A 13,733-nucleotide genomic window follows, 5' to 3' on the forward strand; every position below is an offset into this window, starting at 1 on the left:
GAATGAAATACTTCTAAACTCAGTTTATGTATCCAAAACAACTCTGATAGCACAACCAGACAAAAATTATAAGGTATTACAAACCAATTTCCCTTCATAATCAATAATCCTTAAAACATATATTAGCAAATAAATATAGTAGTATAATAAAAGAGTATAAAACATCCTTACAAGTGGCATTTATCTCACGAATGCAAGGCTGGCTTAATATTGGAAAAGTGATCACTGTAATACCCTATATTAATAGAATGAAGAAAAAACACATGATTTTTCATAATAGATTGAGAAATAAAAACAACAAAAGTAAAAAATAAATTAACAAAAGTCATCACCCATTTATAATTAGAATCCAGAATATTCAAAAAACTAATATACAAGAGGGTCTTTACCTAATAAACAGTACCCATGAAAATCTACAGTTATTCATCTGTGAACTGGCTTTTCATTATATATGCATATAATATTTGCTTTTGACCCACCAGAACAAAATAATTCATTCTTTAAGCATCCAAATTTTAAGTGCCCAGGAAAATATGGTTCAATCACCATTGGTTAGGTAGCTACTTATGTATAAATCAGCTACGGTTAGTGGCTGCACTGTGAGAGTTATATAGTCTGCCTGCACTCAAAATTTGCTGAGCAGATTTTCTGATAAGGAGACAAAACCCATCTCCTATACTACTGAAACCTAAAGTAATATTAATGATTAAGTGTCAAAAAACTCTAATCTCTCAGAGGCGATGATAAGAAAAGGATTCATGTAGGAGATGGACTTTCTCTTGAATAATAAAAGTTTAATCAATATCAAAGTCCCACTTCTAGTTTTCTCTTCTACTTAGGTTGGCATAGATACTAGATTTTTTTTTTCAAAGCACGCTTAGTTGCAAGTATGAAAATGATAACCCATTTCCCATCATTGACAAAGGTTATAGAAATAGCCACTTTGGATTAATAATATATTTCACCTTACTCAAAAACTTCTGTGTGGAAGAGTGGATATTTGTGACTAGGATCAGTGAGATAGAATGCATTATTAAGTTATTTATAATACTTCCGTACCTATGGAGGCACTCTCTCAGAGACAGACATTTCTTTTCCCAATGATATTTTGCAAGTTTTTCTATTTTTATTAACATGTATGTTGCTTAATTACAGGTTAATTGTAGAAAAAGCAGCTAAGTGAGTTACATTCATCTGCTTGAACATGCCAAAATGGTATCATTTCAGAAAGATTAAGGGTTAACTCAGAATTTTAATAAGTAGCTCAGAAAAATACACATTAGCTCAGGAAAAAAAAAAGATAGTTTATGTTTGGCAGAAAACTTTAAATTCCATTTTTCACGAGTTCAAAATAGCAAAGAGAAAATATACACAGAAAGAAAATGTCTAACTGAAATGTCTAATTTCATTTTCCTGTTCTGAAAATTATTTTTTTGCAAGTTTTTCTTTTAAGATATACAGTGCTTTTTTCCATTACAACCAAAACAAATACAAATAAAAAATACATATCGACATAAGAAATACATCCAAAATTTTATAACATTTAGTTTTCCCTCCTCATTTTGAGTTGCCAATGATTACATATAAAAGATGTATTTATGGGGTGCCTGGGTGGCTCAGTTGGTTAAGTATCCAACTCTTGATTTTGGCTCATGTCATGATCTCAGGGTGGTGGGATCAAGCACTGCATTGGGCTCTGGGCTCAGCACAGAGTCTGCTTGAGATTCTCTCTCTCCCTCTCCATCGGCCCCTCCCCCTGCACTCTCTCTCTCTCTCTCAAATAAATAAATACATAAATAAATAAAATCTTTAAAGAAAAAGATGTTATTTATTTTAGGTTGACTAGTTACATAATCTAACTTGATTCACTAGTTCTAAAAGCTATAGATTATCATGAAGATATTTCAAATTATATGATTTAGAATAACATATGTTTTAGAAAAATTTTCACAAATGTAAAAATGTTTATATTACACATAATGTGAACAGTAGTTGTAGGAAGAGAGTAAAAGTTCATGTATATTCAATTTATTAAGTACTGTTTCAAAATGACTTTGGTCAAAGTGCTTGATGCCTTTTCCTCTCTTCTCCCTGCCCCTTCTCCCACTCCTTTCCTTATTTCCTTTAAGATTTTATTTATTTATTTATTTGACAGAGAGAGAGACAGCCAGCGAGAGAGGGAACACAGGGGGGAGTGGGAGAGGAAAAAGCAGGCTCCCAGTGGAGGAGCCTGATGTGGGGCTCGATCCCAGGACTCTAGGATCACGCCCTGAGCCGAAGGCAGACGCTTAACGACTGAGCCACCCTGGAGCCCCTCCTTATTTCCTATTTCTCATTTGTTCTCAGTAAATTTGCCCCAAAAACTTAACAAATGAAAAAAACAAAACAAAACATGTTAAATTGCACAAATTTCTTGATAATTTTTACTTCTCTGACTCATTTGCATGGAATCTCTAGAAATGATTTTTAAAATACATATGGGGTTGGCCTAGGACATAGTGATACTGACACCTGTTTAAAATATGATTTGGTTTTATTAAAACTATTTAAATTGCTTAGATTTTTTGTTATAAAGGGGGCCATAAAGTTTTCTGTTTATTCACAAAGCACACTCTGAAAAGGCATGATATGTCTCCCATTAGCACCTCTGTGTCTTTGAAAATAACTCAGTATCCTTAGAGCACTCTTGTTCTTTTTTTTTTTAAAGGAAATTTTAGTGTAGTAAACAGGTTTAGTAAACATGGCATGTCTTTTTTGTTGTTAATGAAGACATGATCCTTTTAGAAATTTATTTAAAAAAAAAGAAAGGCCCCCCCAAAAAAAATCCTAGAAAGAGGTTTCACAAGAAAAACACCAGCCCAGGTCCTATCCCTCTCAATCAGAAGTGGCTTTTGCACAAATCAACAACTTCCCTCCAACACACAAAAGCCCTGTCATTTGCCTTGCAAGCAGAACATAAAACATAAGCTTAGTTACTGAACTGGAACATTAAGCAGAATTAGTGTAGAGCATATTTTAATAGGTTATTTCAATACCCACCTGGTCCAGTTTAACATACTTGTTTGTAGATCCAGTTTGTACATATTCCACAGGTATACTGAACAATAAACCATGTATTGTCCCATTCTTTTTTAAATGGCAGTTCTTGTAGTTCAAGCAAACCATTAAGATTACAAAGAGCTCTCTTGAAAGAAATTCTCAGATGAAAATACATTAAGGAGAAACCCAGAAAGTTAAATAAACCTAGTTCTTTTTCACTAAAATGATGGGATCAAGATAGAATGTCTATTCTGAAGAGCAGCTCCATTTGTTTCCCCACGAAAAAAGGCCAAATTTTTCTGAACTGATATAATTTAAAAATTAAGCCAATAAAAAAATAAAACATACACCTTAAGATACTATAAAACATGAAATATGCCAGGGTTTAAGGAATGGGAAACAGAATTCTGATTTTTTTTTTTCAAAAAAAGGAAACTGTAACACGTTTTAAGGGAAAAACAAAACAAACCAGAACTCTGAATATAGATAGCACTACACAGACTCCATGCACAGAACACCACACAAGAATGAATTACACATCATGACAGTAATTGGCTGGGGACTTATACTTCCAGCAGCAGAACTCCTAAGTCAAAAATATGTTAAAAGCCTATAATGTCAACAAGGACCCAAAAAACAAAACAAAAGAAACAAATGTAAAAATGGAGATGGGGATGAGGGGAAACAGGGAGGAAAAGCAGTATGCATGGGTTTATTATAGACATGGTATTCAGCAGCATAAATATAATACGTTCCATAGAGTCCCCCAAATGAGGCAAAACCTATCTACCACTGCTGAACATAGGAAAGATTAAGAGAGTGGAACAAATTCAATGGTTTCTATAACATCCCCCTTATCTGAATGAAAATCATGTCCAATCTGATGCTGTATGTTTGTTTTTTTGTTTGTTTTTAAAGATTTTATTTATTTATTTGACAGAGAGAGAGAGACAGCCAGCAGAGAGGGAACACAGGCAGGGGGAGTGGGAAAGGAAGAAGCAGGCTCCCAGCAGAGGAGCCTGATGTGAGGCTCGATCTCAGGACCCTGGGTTCAGGCCCTGAGCTGAAGGCAGACACTTAACGACTGAGCCACCAAGGCACCCCAAAAAGTCACCTGTTTTAAAGCCAAATAGGTATGATCCTGATTGTTACTGTATATGACATCAACCACAGAAACAAAGGCCAAGAAAAAAGTCTTCATTTTGTTCAGTATTTAGGCTTGATGTTGTCCTGGGGAAAACAGCGATAATTCAATGAATGTGTCGCACGTGACTAAAAAGTCCCCTTCTGGTTTCAAATGAATTTATTTATTTATTTTATAATTATTTTTTATTATGTTATGTTAGTCACCATACAGTACATCCCAATTTTTTGATGTAAAGTTCCACGATTCATTACTTGAGTGTAACACCCAGTGCACCATGCAATACGTGCCCTCCTTAATACCCATCACCGGCCCAATCTTCCTTGACTAATTTTTCTCCCATGCCAAACCAACCTTCTATGTATAGGACCAGTTTAAATCCCTCCTGCCCTTCAAACACTAGATATGAACATCCAGGAACATTCTATACAATGCAAAGTGCCTTATGAGAAGGATTCTGTAGTACCAGCTATTTAACTAATCTGAGGAAGCCTGGGTGCTCTTAAAACTGATGGGAGCCAGTCCGGCAACGGTGGTTTGTTTCTCCGCAGGTGTGTCCTCCAACAACTTCATTATGAGTTCATTCAGGGGTTTGTAGAACTCTGTCTAAACCCTCCCGTGAGATGCAGGAAATCAAATGTGTGGTGACGGCAGAGGGAGCCGTCTGAGTGCACAAAGCCCCCATCTGTATCCACTGCTGAACACTGGCAACCTTCATCAGGGAGACCGTAAGGAGTTGGTTCACCTTGGCATTCTTTCGCCTCAAAGGTTTGGGTTTCTCACCTCAAGGGAACAAACCCAGAACAAAGATTTTGGCCTGTGGCTACCTCGTGTTGATAAGTTATACGATGGCTTCAATTCCATCTGCTACTCTTCTGCCATGTTTTCATGCTTGTTTGTTCCCACCCAGATAACAATGACCTTAGGCTTAATATTCTTCAGTTCTCCATCCTTTAGTCTGCATAAAGTAAGTCTTGTTGTATCTCCTCCAGTTCCAAAATTCCGTGCATGAAGTGGGGACAAAAGCTCTCGCCATTATTTCATACTGGTACATCAACTGCACGATGGAGTCCCCCACAAACAGTACATCAGGTTCATTGTCTTTGCAGTCCAGGACAAACCTGTTATGCTGAGACATCCATCTGTCATCTCTTTGAATACATTCTGCTGCATGTGGAATAGCTGCTGGGTTTGAGTCCCCTTGGCTCATTACACACTCAGGCCACAAGCAGCTGCGGCATCTGCGGGTGGCGCATCTGTACCTCACTCTGTCCCAGAGCCCGGCGCCAGCGTGTCCCTCCTTGAACCCCAGCACCGGCAGCAGCCGCTCCTCCTCCTCTCTTGACCATGACAGCAAAGGCAGCTTTTCTTGGACCTCTTCTGCAAATATGCTGCATTAAATGCTTTAAGTTTGCTTTTTTTCTAAGATCCAGCAGAGTGTTAGTGGGTGTGTTGTAGAGGGCAGATCTAATGATTAAGACTCAATTACTTCATCTGACTTACAGAGATAAGTATGAGTATGTAGCTGGGTTGCACAGAGGAGTATAGATAATTGATTCATCACTACTAATTATGTTTTACAAGAAAAAGAAACCAACTATATATTATAAAAAGAAAAATGTCTCAGTACGTAGTTAAATATCTATTTTCCCTTTTTCATTCCAACCTAGGCTGTATATCTTTTAACCAGACTAAGAAATTCTCTTGAAAGAATTAATCAGCTTACTTCACTAACTGAAAACACACAATTTGAGTGACCTATTTTGTGGTAGGTCCATAAAGATCAAATAAACAAATAAAAATAAATAAGCTCATATACTATCTACCCGAAGAGACATACATGTGAAGACCTTGCAGTGAGCGCAATTAATGCTGTGAAGCAAAGTAAGTGACAACAGAAGCAGAGGAAACAAGTCAAGGAATAGAGATGCACAAATGCAATTCTTCTTCTTCTTTCTTTCCCAAATGCAATTCGTTCTCAAGAAAACCATGAGCATTTGCTCTAATTAGAATGTGAGGAAGAAATTGCAACTGAAATTTGTAAGGGCAGTTTGTTGCCAGACAGTGGAAGATCTTAATGTAATATAAAGGAGTTTGGATTAGAAAAGATCTAAAAGTTTGGTAAGAAGAGTGGTATGATCAAATATTAGTTTTAGAAAGAAAAGTCTGGCTGGCATGTGGAACATGGTTTAGAGTGAATAACAACTAAAGCAAAAAGACTAGTTTTACAAGCTCGGACGAGAGACAGTTAAAACTGATATAGGGTAGTAGTAATATATATTTTGCAATAAAATAGTTGTATTCTTCATGTGGTACTGGGAAAAGGGAGAGTAGAAGAAAATAGAGAGTTGGTGAAAAAGAAGGATGGGGGCTTATGTACAGGGGCTGGAGGATCCAAGAAAACACAGAGGTTGGGGTGAAAATCAGAAGAGAAGAAAGAAGTAAAGAAAAGGGGAAGTGGGAAATCACAATTCATACCTCCCTGTTGTCAAGAAATTATTTTGAACCAAAGAATTTTTTTTTTCTGAAATAAAGACTTCTAATTCTTTGTCCTATGGGATGTTTTCACCATATACATTTAGTTAACATGTAAGCTTTTAGGAACTATAGCATACAACACTGCTTCCAGGAGCTTTGAAATCTAACAACTAAAATGTTTTCCGGAATTCAGGCCTTTTTCTTTTCTTTTCTTCTTTCTTTCTTTCTTTCTTTCTTTCTTTCTTTCTTTCTTTCTTTTTTTTCTTTTTTTCCTGACCATACTATTAAGCAGCACTGCAAAATTGGTTTTGTTATTAGCGTAGGGCTTCTTGTAAGCACTTTTACTTTTTTAAAGGGTGAATATCACAGACCCTTATGCCCTGAGTAATTGAGATATCAGTATAGCCTTAATTTTATTCATGGAGATTTACACTCAATTTCCATTAACCTTAATAGGAAGCCATTACCTAACTGGCATGGGTTATTGGTAATTCATAAAATTCAAGATAGACTTACTTCATTTGATATTTTTTGTTACAAATGTCAGCAACTTCCATTTAAAACTAAGTATGCATCATGTTATCTACTCCTAGGCAATTCTGCACATGGGTAAAACTAATCATTTTATAGGAAATTAAATATTTTAAAAAAGCATTGAATCTTCTAAGAATGTTTAAGTATCTTTTAAAAAATACTAAGTTCTTAAAATTATTTTATGAAATGTCTAATAACCTGGAAAGTTATCTAAAAGAAATTTTCTTCCTGATATCTGAATACAGATTCAAACAGCAAAACAAAACAACACAAAACATCAGAACATGTCAAATATAACATTAAATAAAAAGCTTTGGATTAATATTCGGTTTTTAAAATATATTTAGGATTTTGTGTAATTTACATGATTGAATTATGTAAATTCAAATCTATAAGACTGGGGAACAGAAATGCATGTGAATTTAGAACAGGTGAAATATTAAAATTAAAAATTAAAATTAAACATTACATGATTATATACGAATATATGTATACACATGAATTAATAAGAGTGCCAGTTCATGTTCATCTATAATTAAGGTGGTTGTAGAAAAACACATACACACATACACACAAGAATCACTATGAAAAAAAAAAGGAAAAAAAAAAGAATCACTATGATAACATCACCCTTAAAGTCTTCCTTGACGTTTAAATTTGTGTATTAATTTTTTTTTAATTTGTGTATTTAAACAGCATTTATAGTTACATGTTTTCTATGTATTTGGAGCAGAATTAATTATTATGGAATAATCAATAAAAGTATATTCCACCTTTCATTTGCCACATTTTCCATGCAGCAAAATTAGAATAATATGAGCTAAAATCCTCTATTCCTAGAAAGAATTAAAAGATATTTGTATAATGACTGCTAAAATACAACTAGTTGATTGTATGTCTGCACAAGTCAAATTTCCAAAATTTAAAGCTGTTTTAGGGGCGCCTGGGTGGCACNATGTTATAATAGAAATATATTAAATTTCTTAGGCTATTGTTTTAACTGTTTTCCAAGGACAACTTTATAAAAAGTCAATGAGTGGGCCTAATATTTAGGAGTTTACAAGTGAAGTAAGCCTGGCTCTGCTAATCTTTTTGCTGTTTATATCTAACCTGTGATTAAAGCAAGAGGTGGAAAAATAGAAGTGATTGCAGTCTTCTGAGCCTATGTTTTTCAAAGTCTATATCATTGGGCATTCAGCTTATTGGGGATTTCAATTAAATGTGTATCTGATTCGGTAGGTCTGGAGTGAAGGATCTAAGACTACCTTTCTATTAACCTCCTAAATAATGCCAGTATTGATACTCGAAGGATACTTTGGGTAAAAGTTCATTTCTCCTAATTTTCCAAATGAGTAAATAAACTCAGAGAACCCCTTGACTCCCAAAGATCATAAAACTGATTGTGGGCAGAATCCAAGCTATATAGTTATTTTACTCTGTTAGTGACTTATAAATATTCTTTTTGTTTCTAAATATTGATTACATCATTCTCTATGTCACAGAATTTATATTTTAGTTTAATTTAATTCAGAACTCCATCACTGTTAGTGACATTCTCTAATAAGTTATTGATAATAGAAGGGGAACTGTTAAGTTAGGCAGAACACTGATATCCCTTAGGAAAAATGAGAAATTAAACCTAAACCAATATTGGAAGGAACAGTGGCCTGTAATAACAATATAATACCTTATGTGTGTTGGTGGTATGGAGAATTAAATATGGAAGTACTGTATTGTGTCTTAATTTTGGTATGATGATTCAATTCGATTGACACAAATAATTCATTTGAAACTAATCTTTAAAACTTTGTACATATTTCCCCCTTGTGAGTTTAGTCAAGCATGCCAAATCATTGCAACAGAGTTCCCAACCGGTATGGAGATTTTCTTTAGCATGTATAATGAAGTTCATTGTAAACTGGAGTAAGGTTACTACTAGATCTGCCAGCTTGCTTTAACCGGAATGAGAAAGCATAGGTAGCTGATTTGTATTGATGCAATCTCTAATTTCATTATGTTTCAATCATTCCAAAAGCTTTTAAAATGTGCTGTGGAATGAAGCTGGATGATTACACATTGTCTTCCACTAATAATAGGTATAAATTCAGCACATTTTAAAAGCCTGCATGAATGTGTCAGTTTATAGGAGTGGTATTGATATTATCTACAACGATGCATTTCAAGGAGAAAACAAACAGTGAGATAAATGGAAATACAACTATTTTTTGAATAGACTCCTTCTTAGGGAAAATTTCCCCTTATGTGTAAAGCTTTCAAGGAAAACAGTAAGCTAGCAGTCAAAAATAATCAGTAGTATCAAGCAGCTGGAATTTTGTCAAGTGGGTTCATTCTTATACTGGTCAGTCCCTAAGTAATGTTAACTATCTCACAGGGAAAGACCTGGGTCATGGCATCTCCTAAAGCATCTATTTTCACACTTGCATGAAGGACAGAGGGACATAGCTGACAATAATTAAAAATTAAAAAAGAAAGGAAGAAAGAAAATAAAACAAACAAACCAACAAAAACCTGTGTTTTCAAGGCCTCTTTTATTTCCCACTTTAGACTGCTTAGGGGTCCATACTTGGTCCATTTCTCCCAATAACACCCAGCTCTGGGTTTTTCCTACTGTCTTCCCTCATGCAAAGTAAGAACACTTCTCCTTCGTCTTTCCAACCTGGTCTCCTGTTGATAGAGCAGTCTGTTTCATTGCAGTGGTGATTAACACTTCCACTTGTTTATCAATGACTCATGAATTATGGAATATATAGTTTTGATAATGACACAAAGTGTTGGATTTAGAGAATATGATATATTATTCCACTCATTCAACACATTTATACTGTGTGATTAACATAGTCAACACTCTGCGCTTTGCAGGACTAAATTACAGAGGTACACATGATCTATCATACCTCTTACAACCTAGAAAATAACAATAAACACAGAAATTTCAGGCACCTTAGAAATCCTCTGGGTGCACAATACTGTATATTTTGAGATGTTTGGGCATCTATAAATTATAAAACATAATTAACTATAGGTTGTGCCTATGTATGAGACTGTGTCTATGGAAAAGTAAAAGAGTCAAATGAGTCATTTTTTTGTTTTATTCTAGGCATTTTAGTTTTACACTCTGTATAGAGAACATGGAAATGTATTTACTATGGAATAGTTCAGAACCAAATGAAACATTAGTAATATATGCAATCTGAAGAATGCACTTGCAATTATATCTCAAGGATTCATTTTATATTACTAGAATCCAAGACAACTCCAAATGTAACTGGTGAGCCAAAATCAATCTAAGATCTAGAATTATGGAAAATTGAGTGCACACATGCACACACAGAGTCACACACAGGTATGCACATATGAGCTGATAGTTTTTCTTTCTTTCGTGTTCTTTCCCCAAATATCACAATGGGAAAAATTATAAAAAACAGACTGGAGCTAAAGAGCAGTTAGATAACTTAGTAGCAGATAAGAAACTACCTAACAGCATAATTTGGCCCTTAAAGCCACTGGCGACATTTCTAAACATCTAATAATTACACACTTGAACCTCTTTCTAGAGTTCAACGTGAAGTTAAAGCTCACCTCGGGGGTTACTATAAACGTGTGTATTGTCAAATCTTAACTTTTCTCTGCATGGCTAGAAGGAATGCTAATTTCCACAGCTCTATAATCCGACGTTTCATTTACAACATTCTTCACGTTGGTTTGTCTCGCTAACTGCAGAGTTTATTTGTGCCTATTTCTGTTCCATTTTTGTAACAAACAGATGGAACCATAAAACAGTATTATTTCATTAATATGTTTGCTTTCTAGATACATCACAAAAGTTATTCTCAAAAAGATTATATGTATCATATAGTTATATTTTCCTAACCCCCTCAATTCAGTGGTTAATTCAAAAAGTCTCTCTGAAGATATATTGCTACCATTTTGATTAATATTTCTTGGCATAACAGCTTCCCATTTAGCTGCAAAATTGTATTCTAATTAAATTCTTTTCAAGAAGCTATGAAAATTATTGGCAGTCTTAATGCTCCCGGATTGTATCTTTTCTTCCACTGAAAGATTTCAGAAGTTTTATGCACAATTAATATACTAGCGACAATATCTTTATGCGTGTGAATCTTAATACTGTATTATTTGGGCATATCTCCTACCTTTAAAAGAAAATCCAGGAGATAGAGACATTTTTCAATTTTCATTTTCTCTAACTGCAAATTAATTTCATTTTGATAGCTGAGTTGAACTTTTGGAAAACTTACTTCTACAGAATGTTTTCATCAATGACTTTGTATCAAAGCCCAAATTTCAAATAGGCAGATATGCCTTTCATTCTCTTCATCACATGGTTGTGTGTGTCAGCAAAGAGCACAAATCCCTATCTTCTTTACTGTAAACTATATGTAACTCTTTTCTCTTTGAATCCAATTGTTATTCTTCCTTTTCAGATCCTGCCAAGGGCCTGTCAGCTAATTCTAGTCCATTTGAGAAAGTATTTAATTTCTGGCAGGTTAGCCAAAAATGAACTAGAACACAGTTTAATTAATTCAACTAGTTTTTATGAAATCTTAAAATCTAACAATATTTGAATAAACTTCTCCACATCTGCAATAAGACAGCATTTCCCCATAGATTTCCTAAATAGACCTACTGAAATTCATTGCCAATTATGATAATAAACCTGAAATAACATGGTCAAATTCTTTAATCTCTCTGTGGCTTAGCTTCTTTCCTATGACACTGAGAAAAAAGTAATAATTATTTCACAAAATTATTTTGGGGATTAAATGAGGTAAATATGCAATTGGGTGGTTCAGTGTCGGCATATACCATTCACAACAATAACAGTCACCACCGCAACATTGATAATAGGCTTCCCAATTAACATATGTTACCCTCAGTTCGTTTTTAGGAAACTAACATAGAGAAATAGCAGACAGGTGTCATGGATCTACTCAAATCCAGGAACTCAGAGTGGAAAAGGCAAAGATCAGAAATAATATTAACATTTTTGACAGGTAAAATAGAAAATGGAATAGGAACACGAAGTTATAGGGAGATTCTGAATTTGAGTGATGTAGAACGGATTTTAAAAAAAAATGGCCAAAGAGAGTAGGAAAATTGTAAGGCTGATGAGAATTGTTCTTTTGACAAGCAATGTAGAATGCAGGGCGGGGGGTGGACAAGAGATCCATTAGCCCAAAAAATTAATATGCATTAACTTAAGCAATACCAAAAATCCCTTTCAACAAAAAATACCAGTCTCTTAGACACACTGATCAGATTCTTAGCATGATTCAATTGTTGGGAAGACATACAGCACAACCCTTTTATAACATATTTTGTTCTATTTCTCATACATTTAAAATTGATTCCAATCTTTAAACATTAACACCTTTGTAAATTTATTTTTCTTATTGTTGAAATTAGGCTTTGGATATAATATTTACTATATATTCTGAAATTCTCACCCCAAAGTTTTTCCAACCAATCCCATTATATTAAAAGAGAATAATAACAACTATGCATTTTGAATATTTACTATGTACCAGTAGCTGTTCTATATGTGTTCTAGTCCATTTATTTTTCATTTCAGTCCAATGTAATACTAGTGACAGATGAGGACAAAGATAACTTGGTCCCACAGCTCATGAAGAACATCAAGAAGATCAGTCTGCCTCTTTAGTAAACAATGAAGTGGGGGCACCATGATAAACACAGAGGAACCATTAGAATATCAATCTTGTGGTAAAGTTTCTGAACAGAGTCAAGTAATTTATAGATAGTTGATTTTGTTTTTTCTTATACCTCATATGTTTTCACTCTATTAAGTATATTTCATATAAGCAATCAAATGAACCAAAAGAGGCCAATTTGTCTGGCCATTTTGAAGTGAGAACTTCCCCAGGCCCTCCCATGCTCCCACCCACTTTCATATCCAAACATCCTTCCACTTGGATGGACATGGTTGAAAACTGATTTAAAGGCAATTTTTCCAGATGGACCAGAGCTTCGCTGCATGGAATAAGGTTACCATATTCTTTCCCTAGAGAGAGCAACAGGAGTTGTACAGTTTCAGTATATCATTCAAAGAGGATAAATGTAACACACCTTGTACAGCAGCACGGTCTGTGGCCAAGACACATGGCTGTGATACCGCTCCCTCCTCCAATTCTTCACAGTCACTTTCTTCCTCATTGATAATGCATCAGGAGAAAGAACTTTTCCCCAATTGGTCACTTTCCTCCTGAGATGAAGGGAAAGAAATAATGAAATAATAAATATTAAATCAATTCCTTTATCTTACTTAGGGAAGGAAGCTCAATAAATCAAAACAATCCTTTGTCTTTTTGAGACATGTTATGTCAATGCATACCTAAATTTAATCATAAGCATAGTGTGGTTTTTATTGGTCAAAGAGGAGATAATCATTGCATTCTATTACAAAATGACTAAATGCGGGGCGCCTGGGTGGCACGGCCGGTTAAGCGTCTGCCTTCGGCTCAGGGCGTGATCCCAG

General features: G+C 34.7%; 1 pseudogene; it reads right to left on the reverse strand.

Moving 5' to 3' along the window:
- Positions 1-4,660: 4,660 nt before the first annotated feature.
- LOC100464753 lies at positions 4,661-5,393 on the reverse strand (annotated as a pseudogene).
- Positions 5,394-13,733: the final 8,340 nt, after the last annotated feature.

The sequence above is a fragment of the Ailuropoda melanoleuca genome, chromosome 3 (genome assembly GCF_002007445.2).
Source record: "Ailuropoda melanoleuca isolate Jingjing chromosome 3, ASM200744v2, whole genome shotgun sequence".
Taxonomy (NCBI): domain Eukaryota; kingdom Metazoa; phylum Chordata; class Mammalia; order Carnivora; family Ursidae; genus Ailuropoda; species Ailuropoda melanoleuca.